The sequence below is a fragment of the Mobula birostris genome, chromosome 5 (genome assembly GCF_030028105.1).
Source record: "Mobula birostris isolate sMobBir1 chromosome 5, sMobBir1.hap1, whole genome shotgun sequence".
NCBI lineage: Eukaryota > Metazoa > Chordata > Chondrichthyes > Myliobatiformes > Myliobatidae > Mobula > Mobula birostris.
In genome coordinates this window covers 25247425-25273653 of record NC_092374.1, presented here as the reverse complement: position 1 = coordinate 25273653, position 26229 = coordinate 25247425, and the positions used below count along the sequence as shown (strand labels likewise).

The following is a 26229-nucleotide window of genomic DNA, read 5'->3' as shown; positions in this document are numbered from 1 at the left end:
TAAAACAACGAGGAGGAAAATTTTAAGAATCATTGTGACAGACTTCTTGCTCACCACCATTAGTTGGATATAGTTTGCCACCAGAAATGTTAATTTTGCCAACTAAATATTCCAGAATCTAAACAATGACATCAACTGTTTGGAGGGCTATGGAACACCTCAAGTAGATATAGATACATTAAATCAATCAATATCAAGAAGTATTGTTTACTTACAGGACTAGTGATGTATAGTGACTTTCTCAACCCTTACAGGCAGTAAGTACAATGCTGAAATAAAAAGCAAGAAGATAGAAATATTTATAATTTATTTCATTCATATCTTGTTACTAAACATCAGTGAACGTGACCACTACAGATCTAATTACCCAACAGAGTGAACCTGAGCTGGATTCTCAGACATATGGTTGCTTTACTTGCTCATGAACATAAAAATTATAGATGCAGATGTTAATGAAGCAAATGTGAGGGAGTACAGTGTGGAAAAAGACTGTAAAATTAGTTCAATTGCAATAATTGTCTGCAATTTTAGCAAACATAAAAATCTTAATGAGTAGTAGTACTGGAGTATTGGTGGAATAGTCATTCAATCACACTAACCATTTCGAATAAGAGGTTGAATAAAAGGTTTATGAGATTTATAAAACCACAGATGTGCCCTAAATGAAATATCATTGAGATATGCAGAACAAAATGTAACATTTCCAATTTGCAACATTACCTTGCATTCTTTTGTAAGGGTCTGAAAAGCTTGAGGTAAGTGAAGGACATTTGATTTTGTTTCCAATAAGTACAGGGCTAAATTTGATAGCCATAGGATTTGAATGTGGGGGATGTGATGTGCAACTAATGCATTCCCAGTTATTGCAATGCAGGGAACATGATGACTTCATCAATGGATCTAGCAACCAACTGAGATTAATGCCAGTGTTCACTGGTGAGGCACAGGAGGGGAACCTTCTGTTGAGTGGCCAATACTATTTAAAACCAGCCTGCAACTCTCAAAAGGAAGTGCATTGCAAAGTAGGACTTTAAATCAATCAGTCAGTGGATCCAGTCTGAGAAAAAGTGAAGAATGAAAGTTGACCAAAGATTCAGTGAAAAGTATTGGCTTCAAGGCATGTTTGAAAGGAGGAGAGCAATGTTGGGAGGCTGATGTTTTCAGAGGAGCTGCTGTGCGATGCAAAGCACTGGATAAGAAAATCATCTTATTATGAGCAACTGAATGTTCGGTGAATCATTTTCAGGGCCTGGAGATCCAAAAGACAGGAGGAGTTGAGTGCATTGGGAGTTTGATATGGAACGTCCTCTTTTTAATCCAGTTCAAATTGACCATAAGGATGAGGGCAGAATGAGTCTTGGTGTGGTGGCATAGTTTCTAATAGCTGAATGTCAATGAAGAGTGAAACATGGAAACCATTCAAATCTGGGAGTGGCAAAGAGGTGGATGAGGGTTTTACCTGTAGTTGAGTTGTGATAGGTCTTCATGAGGTGGAAAGGTATAGGATTGAAAGTTCAGCTTGTGATTAGCAAGCAAATGTCTGTCTCAGTTTAAGATATTTTGCCCATGGGGGTTGCAAGGACATGGAGCAGGAACTGGCATAAGGCAAGCAAGCAGAGTAGACCACACAGTCACCAACAAGCAGGGTGAAGTCTGACACATATGTAAATACATGCATAAAGATTGTGTGTTTAGAATGTCACCTGAAAGAACTAAAATTTATGTTAATGCACAGTCTTTTCTACTGAGCTTGTGGTGAGTGGCTGCAGATGCTGGCTTCATTTGCTCCAATGTCCAAGTGGAGGAGATTGCTACATAATAAAGATCTGACATTGGCAGACACTCTGCAACAGTGTAACAACTTCCTGCACCACCATTTTTCTGAGTGAGTGTATTAATTAGTGATCATTTGTAGATAATTTGCGTCATGGGTTCATGCTAACTGGATCTAAACTGATACCACAGACCATATATTTAATGCCGAAGGCAACACTTTAGCCAAAGCACTCTGCATGGATACCTCAAATATTAATTGAATATGCCATCTGACTTTATGTTGCAGACTGTGATGATAAAAGATGAGGAAGAATTGGTAAGTTGAAGGAAAATAAATTGTAAACATTTCCTATAAGGCTCTGAATTATTCAATAATTAGACCATCTGCCCCTCAAGACAAGATTGTGAATGATGTACAAGAGCACTTAATTTAATTGAAATGGCATAACAAACACTTGTTAACAGCAGAATACGTCAATGACTGCACTAAAATGCAACACACTGTTGTAAAAATATCTATTAGAACCACCATTTTCATCTACTAAATTGGCCAGTTCAGCCAAATATCTGTCGTATGACGATTCTTCAAAACTACTTTCATCTTTAATTCTTCAGCTTTCTTTTTGAATCAAAATATATAAACCCAACCTAGTAGCTACTGGAGGGGAAAGTGTATTTTTCATGATAAAGCTGTCTAGTCTGCTATTTGGCTTGGAAAGGCAGTTGGAGTATGTAGTTTCATCAGTCTCGTAGGTTTGCATTGGGACTAAAATATTTCATCTTCATTACCATGTTTTAAAATTTCCATCTGCATAACTTCCTAGTTGTACTGCTGCATATCTAATGATATAGGTATATTAATACACACTCAATGACCACTTTATTAGGTAAAGAATGATCCTGGTATGGTCTTCTACTGCTGGAGCTCATCCACTTCAAGGTTTGACATATTATGCATTCAGAGATACTCTTTTACACAGCACTGTGGTAACATGTGGTTATTCGAGTTACTCTTGCCTTCTCATCAACTTGAACCAGTCTGACCATTCTCCTCCAACTTCTCTCATTAACAAGCCATTTCCCCCCACAGAACTGCCCTTCACTGGAATTTTTCTTTGTGTCCTTCGCTTCATTTTTTGTTAGTTCTAGAGACTGTTGTGCTTGCAGATCTCATGGGATCAGCAATTCTGAGTTACTCAAACCACCCCATCTGGCACCATCAATCACTACACAGTCAAAGTCACATTTTCTCTCCATTCTGATGTTTGGATGGTGCAACATCTGAACCTCTTGACCATGTCTGCATGCTTTTATGTATTCACAAACAAGAAAAATCTGCAGATGCTGGAAATCCAAGCAACACACACAAGATGCTGGAGAAACTCAGTAGACCAGGCAGCATCTATGAAAAGAGTACAGTCGACGATTCGGAATGTACTCTTTTCCATAGACGCTGCCTGGCCTGCTGAGTTCCTCCAGCATTTTGTGTGTGTTGCTTTTATGCATTGATTTGTTGCCATATGATTGGCTGATTAGGTATTTGCATAATGAGCAGGTGCAGAGGTGTACCTAATGAAGTGGTCACTGAGTGCAAATATTGCTGTGTACCTGAATTAGTATTTATTTGTAATAAAAAAAATCCTTCAGAGTTGATACGGTTAAGATATTGTATCCAATCTGGGACTTGTTATCCGTTCTCCAACTGAAGTCTCATATTGTGTAAAATATTGAATAACACACTCTTGAGGTGTTGAGGTGATAGCAGTAATTTAGTGCAATGTATGCTGGTGAAGTATAATGAAACATTCTGGAAGTATTTAAAGACTGAAAATAAAATTGTGTGCAGAATTCAGGTCTACATATACTGTATTTTTCTATTACAAAACAGCTTTGAACCTTCTGCAGATTACTGATCTGCACAACGTGCACAATTCTGATTTGATGGAGACAGACGTGAGAGTACGGAGGAACATCTGGAAAATTTCTGAAATGCCCACTTCGCTGCCGCTGCTACTGTGTGGTAACCGGAATCTTCGGAGCAGAAGGCCCCGAAATCCTCGGCTTTGCTTGTTTCAGTGGCCGGGGCGAGGTTGAGGGTGCTTGGCAGAGGATGGCGCTTGGGAGGCTGTATCGGAGGGCTGGTCGGAGGCTCAAAGTTTTCGGATGGATGGACTCGGTGTCAGCTGTGGTCGGCTACTTCCAAGGCATCGGCACGTTGACAGTGCCTGGAGGTTTATGGCAGGGAGTTTCTCCCTTTTGCCGCCTGCTATCGGGGACTGAGGAGTCGAACGACTCAGGGACTTCTGAGACTTTTTTTTACCGTGCCCAAGGTTTGTTCTTCATCAAATTATGGTATTGCTTTGCACTGCTATAACAATATGTTATAATTATGTGGTTCTGTCAGGGTTAACCTTTGGTTTGTCCTGTTTTCTGTGATATCACTCCGGAGAAACATTGTATCATTTCTTAATGCATGTACGCATTTCTAAATGACAATAAAAGAGGACTGAGTGTTCTCATAATCTAATCTAATCTTCAGCTCAAAGGTTAAGGAGATTCTTTTCCATTAAAATCTACAAGAACAGCCAAACAATTGGTTGCATGGTAGTGTAGCAGTCAGTGCAATCACCTTACGGAGTCAGCGATCACGGATTGGGGTTTGATACCCACCATGGTCTGTAAGGAGTTTGTATATTCTCCCTGTGACTACACATATTTCCTCCAGGTTTCTTCCCACATTCCAAAGATGTACGATTAAGGTTTTGGTTAGTAAGTTACGGGCACTCTCCATTGGTGCTGGAAGCATGGAGACACTTGCAAATTCCTCACTAATTCAACTTGTCACAACAATGCATTTCACTGTATGCTTCGATGTTTTGATGTACTTGTGACAAATAACGCAAATCTTTATCTCTTTACATATTACCATAACCACGCAAATGTAGAAGTGAAGTTCACCAGGAATGAATTCTCACTTGTTCTCAATTTCAGTCTATATTTTTTGGGTGATCTAAGACCAAAAGCCAAATGATTTATGGTGATTTTCTTTAACATATTAAGCAGATACAATTTTTAAGTCTCTAAATGAAGTGGATATTGGAGAATAAATGGATAAAAGTAGATTAAATACAATTGAGATTTGACAGACAATAGAAAAGCAGTTTTTGTTAGTATCTCCATAAGCTTGTGCGGGGCAGTTAGAAGGTTTTTACTTGGCTTTTGTTCTAAGCACAACTAATAGTCTCAGCAGGTGTAGATGTTATAAGTTCAACAACACTCAGGTGGTTATTTATTTAATTAAACCGATTGGTTTGATACTTTGGGAAAAAATTATTAGATCTGGGTTTTCAGACAAGTTCTTTCAAAAAATAAATGGGGTTTAAGAAGATAAATTTTAAGAACAGATTAAATAGACAGGCTTTGTATTCCCTTGACTCTAGAAAGCTGAGGGAGATCTTATGTTGATCATCATGAAGGAATTTGATCAGATAGCATCATAAAGTATACTGGAAGTCATTTGTCCCATGGAATCCATGCTTCCTGGCATGGAAATCTTTTTAGTACCACGTTAAGGATTATTTTCCTCTAATAAGGAGTCACAAGTAATTGAGTATAATCTTAAAATTAGAGCCAGGTCATTCGGGAATGAAATCAGGTAACACAAAGTGTAATAGAAATCTGAATTTCCTTTTGCCTGTAACTGTAATGGAAATCCAACTTCCTTTTGCCTGTGAGTCAAATGGAGTTTAGGGCAGTGACGGCTGGATTACGTATGGGCTTGGTTGTCAAGAAAGCAGGCACTTAAATGGAGTTATAGTTCAGATCCACGACCTGACTGTACTGCCAAACAACCTTAAGGGACAGAATGGCCTCCTCATTGTTCAGTGTTCTTTATGAAAAAATGCAAAGCACAGCATAGTTTGATATTTCATTCACAGCAGTCTGAATAATGAATAAAGCCGATATCACTGTTTGGTAAAATGCTTGTTATCAGTTCAGCACTTATGTTCTTGGGGAAATAAAACATCAATCTCATAAATTTTAAGTGAGTGAGAAAAGGCAGTAAATTCAGTTAATGCTCCATAGTTCCTTCCATTCAGTAGTGAATTCTACCTTAGCACAATCTTTCCATTGCACACATAAAAATGAGAGACTAGCTACAAGATGAATCAATATAGTTTCTCCAGTGTTTTGGAAACACGAGGAATTGTATGTTACAGAATAGCCAGCAATGCAACACAGAATAAAAAATGAAGGCAACAGCTCGGCAAATTGCCTGAATTATATTTTTTGTTCCACAAAACAGATGCAGTGGAAATGAAAGCAAATACAGGCAGGCTTCAAAACCAAGGAAATCATTGTGTTTCTTAGCTTGTTTGCATAAAACCTCTTTATATTAGAGCCCCATTCAAAGCCTCAGGCCCAGAGAGGGAGAGATGAAGCAACTGAATGATGCTGGAAGATGCCAAAGTCTTGCTTTGTCTGGTCTGTGTTGCTGTAACTTTGTTGGGACTAAAATAAAGAGATCTATAGATAACAGCAGTGCAGGAGATAAGATGCTGACACTTCCCCTTGTATGTGAGGCATTTTGATAGGTCAGTAAGATTGGCTGTAAAACAAAGCTATATGTTCTACAGTAGGTGCCTCAACAGCTCATATGTCCCCTTATTTAGAATCAATGGCCTCAAAAAGAATGAAACTTTTTAATAGAAGTCTCTTGGTTTGGTCAATAAGTTTTATTTTTAAGGAAAACCAATAAACTTTCCATAAATTTAAGATAGTTGAAGGAGGTTATAAATGCACCTCTGTGAGGTTGGTATTTTGGCCCTTCATGGAACAGCATAAGGACCTTCTTGTGTGAGATAATCTCAGGTAGATAACTATTCCCCTTTGTAGTTAAAAGGTTATTAACTTTCTCATCTCTGGTAGTAATCTTTATCAAACAAATATGTTAAGTCTTAATTGTAAACGACATCTTCAATCCGAAGAGTGACGGATTGTTGCTACACCAGTTACTGGAGACACAGTTGTCTCAAAGCAAGTCTGAAGAAAGATCTCCAGTAGAAAATGCTGAATCTGTCCTCTCTCACAGAAACTGTCTGACTTGCGAAGTATTTCTAGCATTTTCTGCTTTTATTTTCAATTATTTATTAAGAAATTAGGAAAATGAAGGACAAGCCAGTGGACAGAAAATACTATTGGGACTGAAGCTCCTAAGAGTGGAGCAATCCTCTCAGCATCATCTGAGTCCTCGTGTTCCAGTGAAACGGTCTGTAACGGCAAGGTCATGTAAGCATTAGGAGTATTGTTAACAAAATAAAGTCTTTAATCAGTCCTGTACTTTGGTTATCTAGTGTTGTTATCTGTTGGTTTGACTACATCTTTATCAATTAATTGCTCACAAACTTTAAGTTTCTATACTGTCACACTTCCCAATTTTGAGGACAACTTGACAAGGTTATTTTAATCCCTTGGAAGCTTGTTGATAAAGTTTAGTGAAGTAAGTCTGCATTCTAACTAATTTGGTTAATGGAAGATGTTTCTTTTTCTTTGCTTAATCCTTGATCTAAAAATTAGGTCTTAAATTCCACAATATTTACACAGTGAGCAGATAACATTCTGAGGGGTTTGCCCGTTTCTTTTATCGTACATTTGTCAGACACTTTGAGAGAATGTAATATTCAAGGGCGCAGCATTCATTAAAAATGGGGAGAACAATTGGTATGAAGAGCTTTCAGTGCATTAGAAACACAAATCCTCAATTAGTCAGATTTGGTGAACACAGCTGTCAGAGTGGATCTGTCCAAGTCCTGAGTGATAAGAAACAATAGGAACTCCCTCTGATGAAATTCAAAGGGGTGGCAAATACACCAGTAAACCTGCTTGTTAATGTCAATATCTAATTAGCTAATCACATGGTAGCATCTCAATACATAAAAGTATGCAGACACTAGACACTAGAATACCACAACACAGTATAGGCCCTTTGGCCCTTGATGTTGTGCTGACCCATATATTCCTTAAAAAAAGTACTAAACCCACACTACCCCGTAACCCTCTATTTTTCTTTCATCCATGTGCCTGTCCAAGAGGCTCTTAAATACCCCCAATGTCTTAGCCTCCACCACCATCCCTGGCAAGTCATTCCAAGCACCCACAACTCTCTGTGTAAAAAACTTACCCCTGATGTTTCCCTTAAACTTCCCTCCCTTAACTTTGTACATATGCCCTCTGGTGTTTGCTACTCGTACCCTGGGAAACAGGTACTGGCTATCCACCCTATCTATGCCTCTCATAAACTTGTAGACCTCTGTCAAGTCCTTTCTCATTCTTCCACGCTCCAAAAAGAAAAGTCCCAGCTCTGCTAACCTTGCCTCCTAAGACTTGACAAGAGGTTCAGTTGTTATTCAGACTAAACATCAGAATGGGGAAGAAATGTGTTCCAAGTGACTTTGACTGTGGAATGATTGTTGGTGCCTGACGGGGTGGGTTTGAGTATCTCTGATACTGTGGATCAATTGGGACTTTTATTCACAATAGTCTCTGGAGTTTAAAGAGAATGGTGCAAGAAACAACAGCAGCAAAAAATCCAGTGAGCAGCAGTCTGTGGGTGACAATGCCCTGCTAATGAGAGAGGTCAGAGGAGAATGGCTAGGCTGGTTCAAGCTGTGAGTAACTCAGATTACATAGTGGTGTGCAGAAGAGCATCTCTGAATGCACACCATGTCAAACCTTGAAGTAGGTGAGCTACAGCAGCAGAAGACCATGAAGAAGAGGTACCTATAAAGTGGCCTCAGAGTACACATCAACTGTGTAGGAAGCCTGCCTCATTTTCTGTATGCAGATTTCATGTTGTTTGACACTACTATTGAGCTAAATTGTATGGATTCAGAACTGATTTAGCTGCACATAATTGAGTATTTATGAATCCTGTATCACATTAATGACAATCTAAATTGTATTTAACTACACTCTGTAATCTCGAGGTCTAACATACCCTGCACACAACCTTTACACTGGGAGGCTAATAATGGTTCAATTATGCTTTCAAAAGAGCATGCCTTGAGTAGCAGAAGGTGCTCCCCCTATGTTAAGTTGCCAGCTTGATGAAGACCCAAGACAGTCCAACGTACATTTGCTCGTGATAGAAACAGCATGCCACCGAGAAAGCCACATCATCAGGACCTACACCTAGTAGAGCAAAGTCTTACAGTAACTGCTTCCATTGACAACTGAATGGGGCAGAAATTAAGCAGCTAATTAGAGGTGGATTTTCAATAGAAATCTGCTTCTCAGTTATTGAGGAGCTCAATACTGGATGAAAAGGAAAGCCTGAATCTTCTGCAGCTATTTCAGCCTGAAGTATCAAGTGAGTAATATCTTTCCACCACCCTGTGAGCTTCTCACAATCAGCCAGTTTTCAGTCAATTTGATATATGCCATCTGAAGCACACCACCTTCAGCAAAGGCTGTGGACCCTGACAACTTCCCATCTGTGTTATGAGGACTCGTGCTCTGGAATTAGCAACACCACTGGCAAAATTGTTCCTCATTAAAAAAAAGCAGCATCTGTCTCACAAATGGATAATTTTAAAGCAGGCCAAATCTAATCAGCAAATTACTGCCTCATCAGTTTATTGTGTCATTGAATTTCAGGTGGAAAGTTTCAGCAACAATGTTATCAAGTTGAACTTGCTTAGCAACCATCTGCTTAGTGACTTCTGTGTGGCTGTTTCTAGTACTCGGATGTATTCCTCTTTGTCACAAAACATTGCCACACATAGCTGAATTCCAAGATAAGCTGAGAGTGATTGCCTTTCATATCAAGATAGTTCTTGACCAAGAATGCTGTCAATATACCATTCTGTGTAAAACTGTTGTCAAAGGAAACATATCCATCACAATGGAGGTAATTATATTAGTTGAAAGCCAATCATCTCTGTTTAAAAAATGTTGTAGATACCTACAACATTCAGACATTACTACATAAGTTTATCAAAGCAGGATTATACAGTTGTCAACAGCTCCTTGACTTTCCTCTATTGTAAGATATGAAGTGGCCATTGTAGTCTTAGTTACAATTGCAGCTATTCAGATAATAAATCAACCTATGCACACATTGTCCTTGACTCAGACAATACTCAAGCATGATCTCATATGTGGCAAATAATGATCACATCACAGACAAAGAATAACAGTGCCACAGATAGCGTTGCTCCTGCCAGCTCCAGCAAACTTGGTTCAGTCCTTGCCTCTGCGGTTATCTGTGTGTGTATATGTAATTTTTCACTGTGAATGCCTGGGTTTCCCACTGATGCTCTGCTCTCCTTGCACATCACAAAGATGTATGGACATCCAGATTAATTGCTGAGTATAAACTAACCCTAGTGAAAATGGGTGGTTAGAGAATCAACAGAGAGTTGATGGGCTTAGGAAGCAGGAAAATGTTACCCGGAAATATGTAGGGGAATGGGATTGCAGGAGTTGCTCTGAGAGGCAACGTAACCATATAACCATACAACAATTACAGCACGGAAACAGGCCATCTCAGCCCTTCTAGTCCATGCCGAACGCTTATTCTCACCTAGTCCCACCGACCTGCACTCAGCCTATAACCCTCCATTCCTTTCCTGTCCATATAGCTATCCAATTTTATTTTAAATGACAATATCGAACCTGCCTCTACCACTTCTGCTGGAAGCTCGTTCCACACAGCTACCACTCTCTGAGTAAAGAAGTTCCCCCTCATGTTACCCCTAAACTTTTGTTCCCTAACTCTCAACTCATGTCCTCTTGTTTGAATCTCCTCAACTCTGAATGGAAAAAGCCTATCCACGTCAACTCTATCTATCCCCCTCATAATTTAAAATATCTCTATCAAGTCTCCCCTCAACCTTCTACGCTCCAAAGAATAAAGACCCAACTTGTTCAACCTTTCTCTTTAACTTAGGTGCTGAAACCCAGGTAACATTCTAGGAAATCTTCTCTGTACTCTGTCTATTTTGTTGACATCTTTCCTATAATTCGGTGACCAGAACTGTACACAATACTCCAAATTTGGCCTTACCAATGCCTTGTACAATTTTAACATTACATCCCAACTCCCATACTCAATACTCTGATTTATAAGGGCCAGCATTCCAACAGCTTTCTTCACCACCCTACCCACATGAGATTCCACCTTCAGGGAACTATGCACCATTATTCCTAGATCCTTCTGTTCTATTGCATTCTTCAATGCCCTACCATTTACCATGTATATCCTATTTTGATTAGTCCTACCAAAATGTAGCACCTCACATTTATCAGCATTAAACTCCATCTGCCATCTTTCAGTCCACCTTCTAACTGGCCTAAATCTCTCTGCAAGCTTTGAAAACCTACTTCATTATCCACAACGCCACTTATCTTAGTATCATCTGCATACTTACTCATCCAATTTACCACCCCATCATCCAGATCATTAAATGCACCTCTGTAAGGTTGGTAAACAACATTGGACCCAGTACAGATCCCTGAGGCACCCCACTGGTCATCGGCCTCCAATCTGACAAACAGTTATCCACCACTACTCTCTGTCGTCTCCATCCAGCCACTGCTGAATCTATTTTGCTACTTCAATATTAATACCTAACGATTGAACCTTCCGAACTAACCTTGTGGAACATTGTCAAAGGCTTTACTGAAGTCCATATAGACAACATCCACCACTTTACCCTCGTCAACTTTCCTAGTAACGTCTTCAAAGAATTCAATAAGATTTGTCAAACATGACATCGCACGTACAAATCCACGTTGACTGTTCCTAATCAGACCCTGTCTATCCAGATAATTATATATAGCATCTCTAAGAATACTTTCCATCAATTTACCCACCACTGACCCCAAACTCATAAGCCGATAATTGCTAGGTTTACTCTTAGAACTCTTTTTAAACAATGGAACAACATGAGCAATATGCCAATCCTCCGGCACCATCCCCGTTTCTAATGACATTTGAAATATTTCTGTCAGAGCCCCTGCTATTTCTACACTAACATCCCTCAAGGTCCTAGGGAATATCCTGTCAGGACCTGGAGACTTATCCACTTTCATATTCCTTAAAAGCGCCAGTACTTCCTCTTCTTTAATCATCATAGTTTCCATAACTTCCCTACCTGTTTCCCTTACCTTACACAATTCAATATCCTTCTCCTTAGTGAGTACCGAAGAAAGGAAATTGTTCAAAATCTTCCCCTATCTCTTTTGGCTCCATACATAGCCGTCCACTCTGATTCTCTAAGGGTCTAATTTTATCCCTCATTATCCTTTTGCTATTAATATAACTGTAGAAACCCTTTGGGCTTATTTTCACCTTACTTGCCAAAGCAACCTTGTATCTTCTTTTAGCTTTTCAAATTTCTTTCTTAAGATTTTTTTTACATTCTTTATATTCCTCGAGCACCTCATTTACTCCATGCTGCCTATATTTATTGTAGATATCTCTCATTTTCCAAACCAAGTTTCCAATATCCCTTGGAAACCATGGCTCTCTCAAACTTTTAACCTTTCCTTTCAACCTAACAGGAACATAAAGTTTTTGTACCCTCAAAATTTCACCTTTAAATGACCTCCATTTCTCTATTAAATCCTTCCCATAAAACAAATTGTCCCAATCCACTCTTCCTAAATCCTTTTGCATCTCCTCAAAGTTAGCCTTTCTCCAATCAAAAATCTCAACCCTGGGTCCAGACCTATCCTTCTCCATAATTATATTGAAACTTATGGCACTGTGATCTCTGGACCCAAAGTGCTTCCCAACACATACCTGACCTATCTCACTCCCTAAAAGGAAATCCAACACTGCCCCTTCTGTAGTTGGTACCTCTATGTATTGCTGCAAAAAAAACTATCCTGCACACACTTTACAAACTCCAAACCATCCAGCCCTTTTACAGTATGGGCTTCCCAGTCTATATGTGGAAAATTAAAATCTCCCACAATCACAACCTTGTGCTTACTACAAATATCTGCTATCTCCTTAAAAATTTGCTCCTCCAATTCTCGCTCCCCATTAGGTGGTCTATAATACACTCTTATAAGTGTTACTACAATTTTCCCATTCCTCAATTCCACCCAAATAGCCTCCCTAGACAAGCCCTCTAATCTATCCTGCCAGAGCACCACTGTAATATTTTCTCTGACAAGCAATGCAACACCTCCCTCCCTTGTCCCTCCGATTCTATCACACCTGAAGTAACAAAGTCCAAGGATATTTAGTTGCCAATTACACCCCTCCTGCAACCATGTTTCACTAATAGCTACCACATTATACTTCCAGGTATCAATCCATGATCTAAGCTCATCCACCTTTCTTATAATGCTACCTGGCATTAAAATAAATGCATTTCAGAAATTTTCCACCTCTTACTCTCTGTTTATCGCTAATGGTGCAAACAACTTCACTATTTTCTTTTTCTTCCTTCTCCCCTGCATCTGTTCCTGCGCTCTGGTTCCCCTCCCCCCTTATATCTAGTTTAACTCCACTGGAGCCTCTCTAGCAAACCCATCTGCAAGAATATTTGTCCCCCTCCAGTTCAGATGTAAACTGTCCCACCGGAACAGGTCCCACCTTCCCTGGAAAACTGCCTAATTATCCATAAATCTGAAGCCCTCCGTCCTGCACCATGTCTTCAGCCACATGTTGATCTGCGCTATCTTCGACATAGAGTCGAAGGCTACAATGTCATCTTCAATGCAAAGTTAATTTAGAGAAAATATCAGAAAATGAAAACCTAATCTCCTCCTACTAATATTCAAGGACATTGACATAATCCAATACACCACAATATGGTGGAAGACTATCAGGCACTATTTATCAAACGTCAGCCAGATAAATAAAATGGCTGTAAATTAACAGTCTCAGAATAAGGGGACATCCCTTTCCAATTGAAGTGACAAGGAATTTCTTCAGCCAGAACGTGGTGGATCTTTAGAATTTACTGCCTGAACAGTTGTAGCAGTGTGTACTATCTACAAAATGGACTCAACAACACACCAAAGTTCCTAAGGCAGCACCTTCCAGACCCGCGACCACTACCATCTGGAAGGATGAGAACAGCAGATACCTGGGAAATCCCCGTCCAAGTCACTCACCATCCTGACTTGGAAATATATCACCGTTCCTTCATTGTCGCTGGGTCAAAATCATGGAATTCCCTCCCTATGGCACTGTGGGTGTACCCACACCTCAGGGATTGCAGCGGTTCAAGAAGGCAGCTTAGCACCACCTTCTCAAGGGCAATAAATGCTGGCTTAGCTGGTGACGTCCATATCCCGTAGATGAATAAATAAAAAAAAAGGCTGGTGGAGGCCAAGTCATTTTGTGTATATAAGATAATGTTTCTTGATCAGTAAAGGGGTTCAGGGATGCAAGGAGGAAGGCAGGAGATTGGTGTGGAAAAACAATCATCCATAATTGGACATCAGTACAGACTTGATGGAACATAGAAATAGACCTTTTGGCCCATTGCATCTTTGCCAACCAACTATGCTTGTTTCGGACAGAAAGAGTTTGAAATGTTACCACCTGCTTCCAAAGCACCTGAATTCTTTCAATTATCTGAAACTTATTGTATAGAAGCTGTCCTTGAGCTCAGTGGTACATGCTTTCAGGCTTTTGTATCTTTTTCTCAATGAGAGAGAGAGGAAGAGATAATATCCAAGGTGGAAAGGGCCTTTAATTATGCTGACCACCTTACCTAGGCTGCGTGAAGTGTTATAAGACCAGAAAACCAAAAGACATAGGAGCATAACTAGGCCAGTTGACTCATCGAGTCTGCTGCACTATTCCATCATGGCTGATTTATTATCACTCTCAACCCCATTCTAAATGACCATAAATTACAGGAATAAGATCAGGCGATTTGGCCACTGTTGTAACAAAGTGATATGTGTGGATGGTATGCAAGGTAGGTTTTTCACTGTACTTTGGTACATGGGACAATCATAAACCAATTTACTGAAAGTGCAACCTAACCAATGATTTGAATATCTGTTACATAACTTCCCAACTCCTGTACTCAATGCTTTAGTAAATGAAGACAAACATGCTAAATACCTTCTTCACCACCCTGTCAACCCACGTTGCCACTTTTAGGGAACTGTACTCTTGTACATTCAAAGTTTCCTTGTTCAACAACATTTCCTAGGGTCCTATCATTCACTCTGTATGTCCTACCCTGGTTTATCTACCCAAGATGCATCACCTAACCCTTGTCTGTGTTAAAATCTATCTGCCATTCCCTTGCTCACTTACCCAGTTGGCCTTGATCCCAATGTAACATTAGATAACCTTCTTCAGTGACTGCCACACCACCAATTTTGGTGTCATCTGCAAATCTGCTAATTAAACATTCTGATCCAAATTGCTGATATGCAATTTATGACAAACTATAGGGGGCCGAACACTGATCTCTTTGGCACACAGTGGTCACTGACCTCTAATCCAATAAATAACCCTCAACTATCACTGTTTACTTCCTACCACTAAGCCAATTTTTGTATCGTATTGGCTAGCTTACCCTAGACCCAATCTGTTCTAACCTTTGGGATTTATCTACCCTGCTGTGACTTGTCAATGTCCTTGCTAAAGTCAATGTTTATCCCCCTGCCTTTATAAATCTCTGACAGGGCCCAAGCAATTTCCTCCCTTGTTCCTATAACATCCAAGAATAGGATGTAGCCAGGTCCTAAATGAAGGGTCTCGACCCAAAATGTTGACTGTCCATTTCCCTCCATTGATACAACATGATCTGTGAAGTTCCTTCAGTAGTTTGTTATATTGTACCAGATTCCAGCATCTGCAGCCTCTTGTCTCACAGGGATTTATCCTCCTTTATATCTTTTAAGACCACCAACATCTCCTCCTTCAAGATGACGAATTACTCTGGGATATCACTGTTCCTCCCCTGAACTCATTAGCTTTTAAGTTCTTTGCTATGGAACTTGAAAAAAAAGAACTATTCAGTCTTAAGGGGATCGCTTCCCTCTCCAGCTACCTTCTTACCCTTAATATAGCTGCAGAATTTTTATGGGCCTTTATCCCTCATCGTCACAGCCAAGTATATCTCATGAACTCTTTTTGCTCACCTAGTATTCTTCTTAGGTGTTCTCCAACATCTCTTAACATCCTCAAGGGACTCATTTGATTTCAGTTGCCTATACCTGACAAATATGTCCTTCTTTCTTACCAGATCCTTAATATTCCTGCTCAGCCAAGTGGCTCCCTGGAAAAGGCACGAGTTCAGTGTGTGAGGGAATACTCTCTACTTACCCGGGTGAGACTAACTGTCACAATACTTTAAAAAAATTCAGCACCATCTAGGAAAAAAAGCAACAGATGCAATTGTGCATTCCACTTGCTAATTTCATCAGTAAGTCCTAGACTACAGGAATGGCATGGTTGCACTGTACACTATTCACATAAAGTACCACAGCAAATCAGAAAAACTCTTTAAATGGAACTTTCAAATCCATAACTTCTACCACCTGTAAAGAGAGAGGGATTAAGCAATACAAACACCACTTGCATGCCCTTCCCTAAATTCCAGATCAATCTGGTTTCAACCATATTGCTACTCTTTCATTGCGCCAAGGATAACATTGAAGAATTCCTGATCTCACAGTTCAAGTGTGTTGGACATCGTTACCTTCTCAAGAGTATGGCATAATAAATGGTGAAATTGATAGTGGTGAAATTGAAAGAGATTGAACCAGTGCACACAAAATTGTAATTGGTTTTAAACTTCAATAATGACAAGCTGAACAGGTGATTTCTATATGCTACCTCATCATTACTCAACGACCATTTACATGAAATAATATCCTATTAGAATTACCATTGCAGTCAAAGGGTAAGTTCCATTATTAATAGTAAATAAAACTCCATTGCAAATGTGCTTATTAAAATTTCTTAATCATAAGCAACCTCATATAGTCTTACTAAGTCTTTGCCAAAAGGACTTAAGACCATATATTTTCAATTCATTGACAAAACAATGGCTTGCACTGTCTATAAATTTGAGATATAAATAGAAAGTGATGGAACTATCCAGTAGGTCAGGAAGCATCTATGGAGCAAACAAAGTCAATACATCAGAAAGATTATCCTTCACCAGATATGGTCACCATTTCAATGAGAGTTCATCCATTGTACCAATATCTTCAGTTTTATCTTCAATAGTATAACTATGTACTCTAACAATTTGTCCGTCCTAAAAGTAAAATGTATTTTTGTTTCATGCTTCAAGCAAAGGGATTTTTAAACAAAAGGCAACACACTTAACTAAAATATTTCATAACCAAACAAATTAAGTTTTTGTCATTTTATTGGGTGAAGTTTGACATCTCAACATTTATCACATTGAACTTAGTATATTATTCCCGAATCTACTATTTTAACACAATATCATGTGTTTTAATAAACATAAAGATAGAAAATGTGATCATTATTGCACCAGCTGAGATCCTGCTTCAAGATACTCAGTATTCTGAACACTACTATAAAAAGTGTATTTTTATTCCAACATTTATAACCCATGAAAATAGCATATTTCAGGACAAGCCATTAAGCAACCAAGAGAGAACAATTAAGTCAAATAAAGAATTATATGAGGATTATTTTTATGTAAAGGATAATTAGAATGGGAAACTTCCAGCAATGCAGATAATCTGAATCAGACAGCAACAACACAATTAAAGAGAGGCTTTTTCTTGTATTTGAGAGTTGTGGGCTTCGGGGTGAGTGCTAGACAAGCAAAGGTCATCAGAATGTAATGTTGAGTATTTGGGCCAAGTGGTGTGTTTATATTCTCTGTAATTCAGTCACACCAGAGCCTCACTTCTGTCATTAACCAAACTTGTAATTATTGTTCAAAATATCTCTGGTTTAATGCCTGCAATTTTCCCATTAGGATGGTGCCGAGCTGTGGAATCCATTGAGGTTGTGGCTCAGACCTAGTTGTCTTTTTTTAGGTTTGTAGGGGTGATTTGGGGAATAGAAAGGGCAGTTAGGATTTAGCGACAGGGATTAGAGAACAGTTCAGAGTCTAGGGTCCCGAGCTTCATGTTTGAAGGCCAGTGATGTGGATGGGTGACAAAGGACATCTGTGGTCAGATTCTGGCAATCAGTGAGGAAGAGGGCTGATGTCCCCTCCACTGGGGAAATTGAAAGCCCAGTGTCTGTGAGTCCACATTTCCAGTAGGCTGGAAATGGCCTGTCCTGGGGTTGAAAGACATTGTATGTGTATGGGTGGGTGAATGGGTGGAAGGGAAGAACAGGGTTTGTTTTGCTGCTGTGTTTTTGTTGTGTTCTGCTAAACATTGTGGGCATGCTGTGTTGGAACCAGTAGGTGCAGTGGCACTTGTGAGCTACCCTCAGAATCTGAAGCACTGTGGAGTATTTTCCTATGTTTAAGGAATTTTCTAAGCATCACTGATAAAATTGGTTGCTGGATACCCAGACTGATTGGTTAGCAGCATATACTAGCAATCCACTCTTCTTCACAAAGTGCATGTTATCTACCTGAGCCTAAATAAGAGCTGGGCTCACTTGATTTATATCAACAGTTAGGCATGCTGATGTCTCCCAATAATTTTCTTGTCTATCGAGCTCTTTAGCCTGGTTTCAAGTTTGTTAAAGGTATGATATTTGATCCCTGATGTATTCAGATTGGAATACAGTACAAGATTTCAACTTCAAGTTCATTGTCATGGGTATAAAAGCAGGAAAAATTGCAGTCTGCAGTTGCAGCACAGTACTTTACAGACATGACAAATATTAATTACATAAACTTAAACTAACATAAATTTCCTGTAAGTGGCTTGTATGCCACATGAGTTTATTTTAGTGTTGTAAACATCTGAGGTATATTTCTCATCTGGCAAGCAGGAGTCCAAGAGCGGAAGTTCCTGAATCGAACGCAATAGAAAAGTAACCACTATTTGCAAGATGAATTGAAGCTTTGTTAACTTCACTGAACACCTTAATCCATCTGACAGAATTACTGGTACAGTTTGGCCTTTACAAATGCACTTTTGGAAAATTACCCTTCCTTTATTGCCCTGCTGGGATCCACTTTTACACAAAGCTGTCAAAGGGCAGCAAAAGGCTTGAGACTGAATAACTACACACATACATAACTACACTCACTGACCACTGTATTAGGTACACCTAATCATTAATTCAAATATTTAATCAGCTAATCTCAGGCAACAACTCAATGAATAAAAGTATGCAGACATGGTCAAGTAGTTCAGACCAATCATCAGAATGGAGAAGAAATGTGACCTTGGTGATCTTGACTATGAATTGATTGTTGGTGCCAGATGGGATGGTTTGAGTAACTCAGAAACTGCTAATCTCCTGGGATGTTTATGCACAACAGTCTCTAGAGTTTACACAGAATGGTGCAATAAACAAAAAGAAAGGTCAGTGAGCGGCGGTTCTGTGGGCAAAAGTGCTTTGTTAATGAGAGAGGTCAGACGAGAATGGCCAGACTGGTTTAAGCTGACAGTATCTCAAGTAACCTCGTGTTTAAACAGAGGTGTGCAGAAAACATTACAACATATCAAAACTTGAAGTGGATAGGCTACAGCAGCAGAGGCTATGAACATGCACTCAATGGCTACTTTATTAGGCAGCTCCTGTATCTGCCTCCTTAACGTCACTGTACTCTGTCTCTCTCCTGCGATGAATTCTAGCAACCCAGCTTGTTAATATTTAGGGTAGTATCATTGAGAGGGAGTCCCATTTTATTGCAATCTGCTGTATTTCATGTCACAGCGGAACTAAATGATCCTCATTCAAACCAGACTCTAGTTTTCTTTTGTCTTTATTAAATTTTTTGTCATAGAGTCTTACAGCACAATCCTATGGCACAACTTGTCCATGCTGCTCAGTGAACTAGTCTTATCTACCCAAGTTTGATCCATAGCCTTCTCAGCCTCTCCTTTCCATGTGCATATTACTAGGAGGCCTGTTAAGGTTGCTGATGTGTTGCTCAACCACTATTTCTGCAGTTCATTCCATTACGCACCACTCTTTACATGAAGAAGCTGTCCAGTCTCTTGCCCCTCATAGTTAACCTTTGCCCTCTTGATTTTAGTACATTCTCCCTTGGAAAAAGACAATGTGCTTTCACCCTGTCTATGCCTCTCATAATCTTACACATCTGTTACCCCTCAGTCTTCTACGTTTCAAGGAATAAAGTCTTAATCTACGCAGCTACTCCTTGTGATTTTTCCTGTCTTTGTGTCCAAACTCTCTGACGGAGAATTGATGACCAAACCATGGAGAGTGAGGAATTAAACAGAAGCAGCATTTGCACTAAGATCATGGACCCGTAGCTTTTGTTTGTACAATAAGACTAAGCAATCTGCTGGAGGAAATTCGTGGGTTAAGCAGTATCTGCAGGAGGAAGTAAACTTTCAACTCTTTAGGTTAAAATTCTCTATCACGATATGCAAAGTATCGACAATTCCTTTTCTCCCACAGATACTGCTCAATTCCTCCAGCAGGCTGTTTCTTGCTCCATAATCCAGTATCTGGAAGGCCTCTGACTTTTTCATTCATCTTAATATGTCATCCAGATATCAGCATCTCTGTGAGTCTAGCATTAGTTCTGTGTCACACTAATGTGTCACCCTAGATTCTGCACTTCGATTAAATCTCTCTTTGGCCTCCTCTGCTTCAAAGCAAGTAACTGCAGCTATGACTAGTCTATTTTAGAATCTGAATTTAAATCACAATTTAGATCATCACTGCTGTAAAGCATTCAGCAATGGGAGATATTTAATAAGTATTGTAAACTTTATGACTTTAGTCTCTAGAGTTTAACTTAAACTTAGAATTTGTTTTTGATGCATACTAGAATATTAATCAAGGATAGTATTTGAAAAATTACACAGAATTTGTGACAAAGAATCAATGACTTGTACCAAACCACTTGGCATACATGTTCAGTTAAACCTATGCTCTGTATTCTTTTCACCCTATCAGAATCTTATGCTCCCTACCATGTTAGATGTTTGACAAGCCTCTCATTAACAGCATTTACATCAATTATCCCAGGCAATTCTTGTAGTAATAGATTGCCCCTCAACCTTCTTTTCAAGAGTAAAAGGCCCAAACTGCTAATCTTGTCCAAAAAAGTGTGATCTTGCATTTATGATAAACTCCTCATAAATACTTTATGCACCCTTTCCACCGTGACACCTGAATTATATGCCAAGTATGGTCCAAGTTTGATACAATTTTCATGTAACTTCTGCATTTTTTAATTCTTTCCCCGCAGATCAAAACCACAGTTCTTGGTTCAATGCTCAAAGTAAATTTATTATCAAAGTACATATATGCTACCATATACAAACCCGAGCGTCATTTTCTTGTGGGCATATACAGTAAATCCATGAAACACAATAAAATCAAATAAAGACCACATCCAACAGGATGGAAAAACAAGCAATGTGCAAAAGACAACAAACTGGAAATACAAAAGAGAAAAAATATAACAAATATATGAGCAATAAATACTGAGAATATGAAATTAAGAGTCCTTGAAAGTGAATCCATAGGTTGTAAGAACATTTCAGTGATTGAGTGATTGATGTTGAGTGAAGTTATCCCATTTGGTTCAAGAGCATGATGGTTGAGGGGTAATAACTGTTCCTGAATCTTGTGGTGTGAGTCCTGAGGCTCCTGTACCTTCTTCTTGATGGTTGCAGTAATAAGAAGAGAGCCTGGCTTGTGCTGTGCAGGCCCTTGAAAATGGATGCTATTTTCCTATGACAGCGCTCCACGTAGATGTGTTCAGTGGTGGGATCTGTGATGGACACGGCCATATCCACCATTTTTTGTAGGATTTTCTACTCAAGAGTATTGCTATTTGCATTCCAGGCCATGCTGCAACCAGTAAATATACTCTCCACCACACATCTATAGAAGTTTGTCAAACTTCTGAGGAAGTTTAGGCGCTGCTGTGCTTTCTTCGTAATTGCACACGATGTGCTTGGTCCAGGGCAGACCCTCTGAAATGAAATAGCTGAGGAATTTCAAGATGCTGACCCTCTTCACCTCTGATCCCCTGAGGAAGACTGGCTCATGGACTACCAGTTTCCCCCAATTTTCAGTGCATTATGTGACAAAGGGTATAAGCAAATAGTGGATAAGTGGAGTGTTAAATTGGTTAAATTGGCAGAGTGCTTCTTGGATTTGACTCATCTTTCCTGAAAATCTATTACTTAAAACCTCAAATTAATTACTGTTGCTTGTTGCTATGGCACTCTTTCAAGGCATCTCATAATTTTCTGCACTTCGATTAAATCTTTCTTTGGCCTCCTCTGCTTCCAAGCAAGTAACTGCAGCTATGACTAGTTTATTTTAGAATCTGAATTTAAATCACAATTTAGATTATCATTGCTGTAAAGCATTCAGAAATGGGAGATATTTAATAAGTATTGTAAAGTTTATGGCAAAGGAGTACCTTTTAATCTGTGCTAACTATCCAGCAAAAAGAAAGAAGAAATTTCTTAATTGAGAACTTTTGCTCTGCCCACTGTACCATCTGGGATCTCCCCAGTGACCAGCCAGTTTAATTCCTCTTCCCATTCCCACACCAACATGTCTGCATAGGATCCACAGTGACTTGACAGAACATATAAAACAGAGGGAAGTGCTTCAAGGATATTATTCTGGCTGGAGGTCTTTGACTGGTAGTTGACTGGAATATTCACTCATTGGTAACTTTATTAGGTACATCTGTATATCTGCTTATCAATACAGATATCTAATCAGTCAATCATGTGACAGCAACCCAATGGATAAAAACATGAGATATGGTCAAGTGGTTCAGTTGTTGTTCAGATCAGATATCAGAATTGGGAAGAAATGTGATCTAACTAACTTTGACCATGGAATGATTATTGGTGCCTGATCGGGAGGCTTGAGTATCTTAGATACCCTTGGGATTTTCACATACAACAGTCTCCACCCATTTTGATGCCATGGGCCAATCACATTAAGCAAGGGATCCATGGACCTCAGCTTGGGAAATCCTGTTCTAGAATGTACAGGGAATGGTACAAAAACAAAAAAAAAAACATTTAGTGAGTGGCAGTTTTGTGGGCAAAAATGCCTTGGTAATGGGGGAAATCAGAGGAGAATGGCCTGACTGGCTTAAGCTGACAGGAAGGTAACAGTAATTCAAATACCCATGTGTTACAACTGTGGTGTGCAGAAGAACATTTCTCAAAACACAACACATCAAACCTTGAAGTGGATGTGCGACAGCAACAGAAGACCACGAACATCCACTCAGTGGCCACTGAATGTACAGATGACTTAGCTGGAAATGTAGATTGGTGGCTTAGTAATTTAGTAGACAGTACAAAGGTTGGTGGAGTTGTGGACAATGCCAAAGTTTCTTGATGCTTATGGCAGAATATCGATCAGTCACAAATAGGAATCTCAGCATGTCAGGCAGTGTCTATGGAGGGAAATAAACAGTTGGCCTTTTGGGATGAGACCCTTCATCAGGTTTACTGGGATGCAACCTGGATTCGAGGCCATGTGCCATAAGCAGACATTAGACAAACTTGTTTCTTTTTTTCACCAGGGCATTGGAGTCTGTTGATGTTTACAAGATTGTGAGAGCTATAGCTAGAATAAGAATTCTTTTTCCCAGTGTAGAAATTACAAAAATTAGAGGATATGCATTTAAGGTGAGAGGGCAAAATTTTAAAAGAGATGTGCTGAACAAGTTATTTTACACAAGGAGCAGAAGGTCCATGGGCAAGGATGCTGGGGTTTGTAGTGGAAACAGATGCGACAGTCACATATAAAATGCTTTTATATGAATGTACTGTACTTACATATTGAATGATCTGTCTAGATGGCATGCAACATAAGATATTTACTGTACAATAATAACCCAATTACCATTCCTGCATTAAACATACTGTGGCTAACTCACACAAAATGCTGGAGGAACTCAGCAAGACAGGCAACATCTGCAGAGGGGAATAAACAGTTAGTGGCCTGGGCCTGAAACACTGACTGTCTATTCCCCTCCATAGATTCTGCCAGGCTTGCTAAGTTCCTTCAACATTTTGTGTGTTTTGCTCAAGGTTTGCTAAACGTGGGTAAAACGGCTTTCTAATTCAAGAACCCATCATGGCTTCCTAATGTATGTACTGCTTAAAGACATCCCCACCTAAGGCAGCTAAAATTATTACACTTTAAAAATTTATTTAGGGACACACTATAGAACAGGCCTTTCTGCTACCTACCTATATAACACTTGGTTAATCACAAGACGATTTACAATAATCAATTAACCTATGAACTGGTACAACTTTGCACTGTGGGAGGAAACCAGAGCACCCAGCGGAAACTGCTGCATTCATGGGGAGAATGTTCAAGCTCCTTACAGACAGTGCTGGAATTGAACATTGAACGGTAATTGCATCACACTAACAGCTACGCTACCATGGCGCCGCAAGAGTTTAAGCACTGATCGTTCTGCAGTATCAGTTTCTACCTTCTAAATCATCGAGGAATTATCCATCACCCCCAATCTTTGCTCTCTGTCATGCACCCAGATAACTATTCATTTGGTTTCTCCTCCCCTGACTCCACATTCACTGACTGTCATTGATCTTTCCTGCGACACCCCGTCAAAAGCCACTGGCATCTAGATTAATTACATACACTGCATCATCTATTTCGACTGACATTGTTATCTACCCACAGAATTCACAAAGTTGTCCAAGTTTGAATTTATCTTATTTTATAAGTTATGCAATGTATTATTGTAATAGTATTGAATTCCGGATGTATTCTCTATTTTCAATTTTAAAGGAGATTCAATTTTATTGTTCTTACGTAGGTTTTGCATGATTTTCTGGAAATGTTATATTCTCCTTCTTAAACACAGGCATCGTGTTATGATTCCACCAGCTCTTTGCAATTAACAAATTATTAAATATGTTCTATAATAGCACAATGTGGCATCATATCTTTTTCAAAATTAGTGCAGAGATTTGACCAAATGATTAAAGCTATGATATCTACAGTATCTGCTTACCATATTCAATAATTCCTGGATCTGAATCAGTAGAGATTAGTAAGGGCTACAGCATTAGACAGGTTAAATCTATTCTATTAAAGAGGTTGTCACTCCTCCTAATACAGTTTTTCCTGCCTTGGTGTTTGAACTATTTTAGTTTATTTGTGAACCACCTCAGCTGTAAAGCTATTTAAATGTAAGTTGCTCCTGTATTACATCCTTCTAGAAAAGGTCCCTAGAATAACTGACTACAGTTTGATACTTTATTTAGTTACTGACAATATCACAAATGTGTAATATTTTATGTATATGGTCCCTAAACACGACCTGTGGACAAAACTGCTTTCGCTGCCAAAATTAAATTCTGCTGGAGGATCTCAGTGAATGAGGCTGAATCCATGGAGGGAAATGAAGGCTAAAACAGTTTGGGTCAAGAGTTCCAACAGTTAGCATTTTCTTTCAGTTTCCATCATCTGCGTCCGCTTGTGTCTTCACTTTCATTGCCATCTCCCTTCAAGGCACGTAGACTCTGTTACAGGTGCCACACAAATTGGCCCATTCCCTCAACCATTACAAAACATAAAGGGGAGAGATGTGCAAGAACCCAGTAAAATATTTATGGGTCAAACTCCCCACAGAGGTACAAACCATACCTGCTACACAGCTGAAAGAAAAGCATCCGTGCAGAAAAAACTGACTCTTTCAACATTGGTCAGATAACATTTACTTACCTTTAAGGATGATTTAAGGTCACATTCTTAGCCAATGCATTTATTTGTTAGAACGTTGGGTAAGAGAATCCCACATGGACTGACACTTCTATTGCAATAAGAGTTTGGCTCGCTTCCACACAGAGAGGCCATTTCTGTGTTCGTAGTGATGCGGAAGGATATGGGGAGAGGGTGCTCAGTAGTGACCACCCCGCATTTTCATGGTGGGGAAGAATGTAAGTAAAACAGTGCAGGTATGATAAAATTCAAAGTAAAATTTATTATCAAAGTACATACATGTCATCACATACAAACCTGAGATTCTTTTACTGCAGGCATATTTAGCAAATCTATAGAGCAGTAACTGTAAACAGGATCTGTAAACTGTAAATAAACTGTGCAAATGCAGATAATAAATAAATAGCAATAAATAATGAGCATGAAATATTGAAGTAAAAAAGTCCATAAATGAGTGCAGTTATTCCCTTTTGTTCAAATGTCTGATCGTTGAAGGGTAGTAACTGCTCTTTAACCTGTTGGTGTGAGTCCTAAGGCACCTGTGCCTTCTACCTGATGGCAGCAGTGAGAAAAGAGCATGGCCTGGGTGGTGAGGATCTTTGATGATTGATGCTGCTTTT

General features: G+C 39.3%; 1 protein-coding gene across 4 annotated transcripts in view; it reads right to left on the bottom strand.

The window, feature by feature from the left end:
• The window catches only part of LOC140197572 (teneurin-3-like), a 2811066-nt gene that overhangs the window by 1486330 nt on the left and 1298507 nt on the right, over window positions 1-26229 (bottom strand). For all 4 annotated transcript variants that reach the window (XM_072257693.1, XM_072257692.1, XM_072257694.1 and 1 more), the window contains one exon: window positions 216-269. The gene's annotated coding sequence lies outside the window, so the exon portion shown is untranslated. The remainder of the gene's footprint in view (window positions 1-215; window positions 270-26229) is intronic.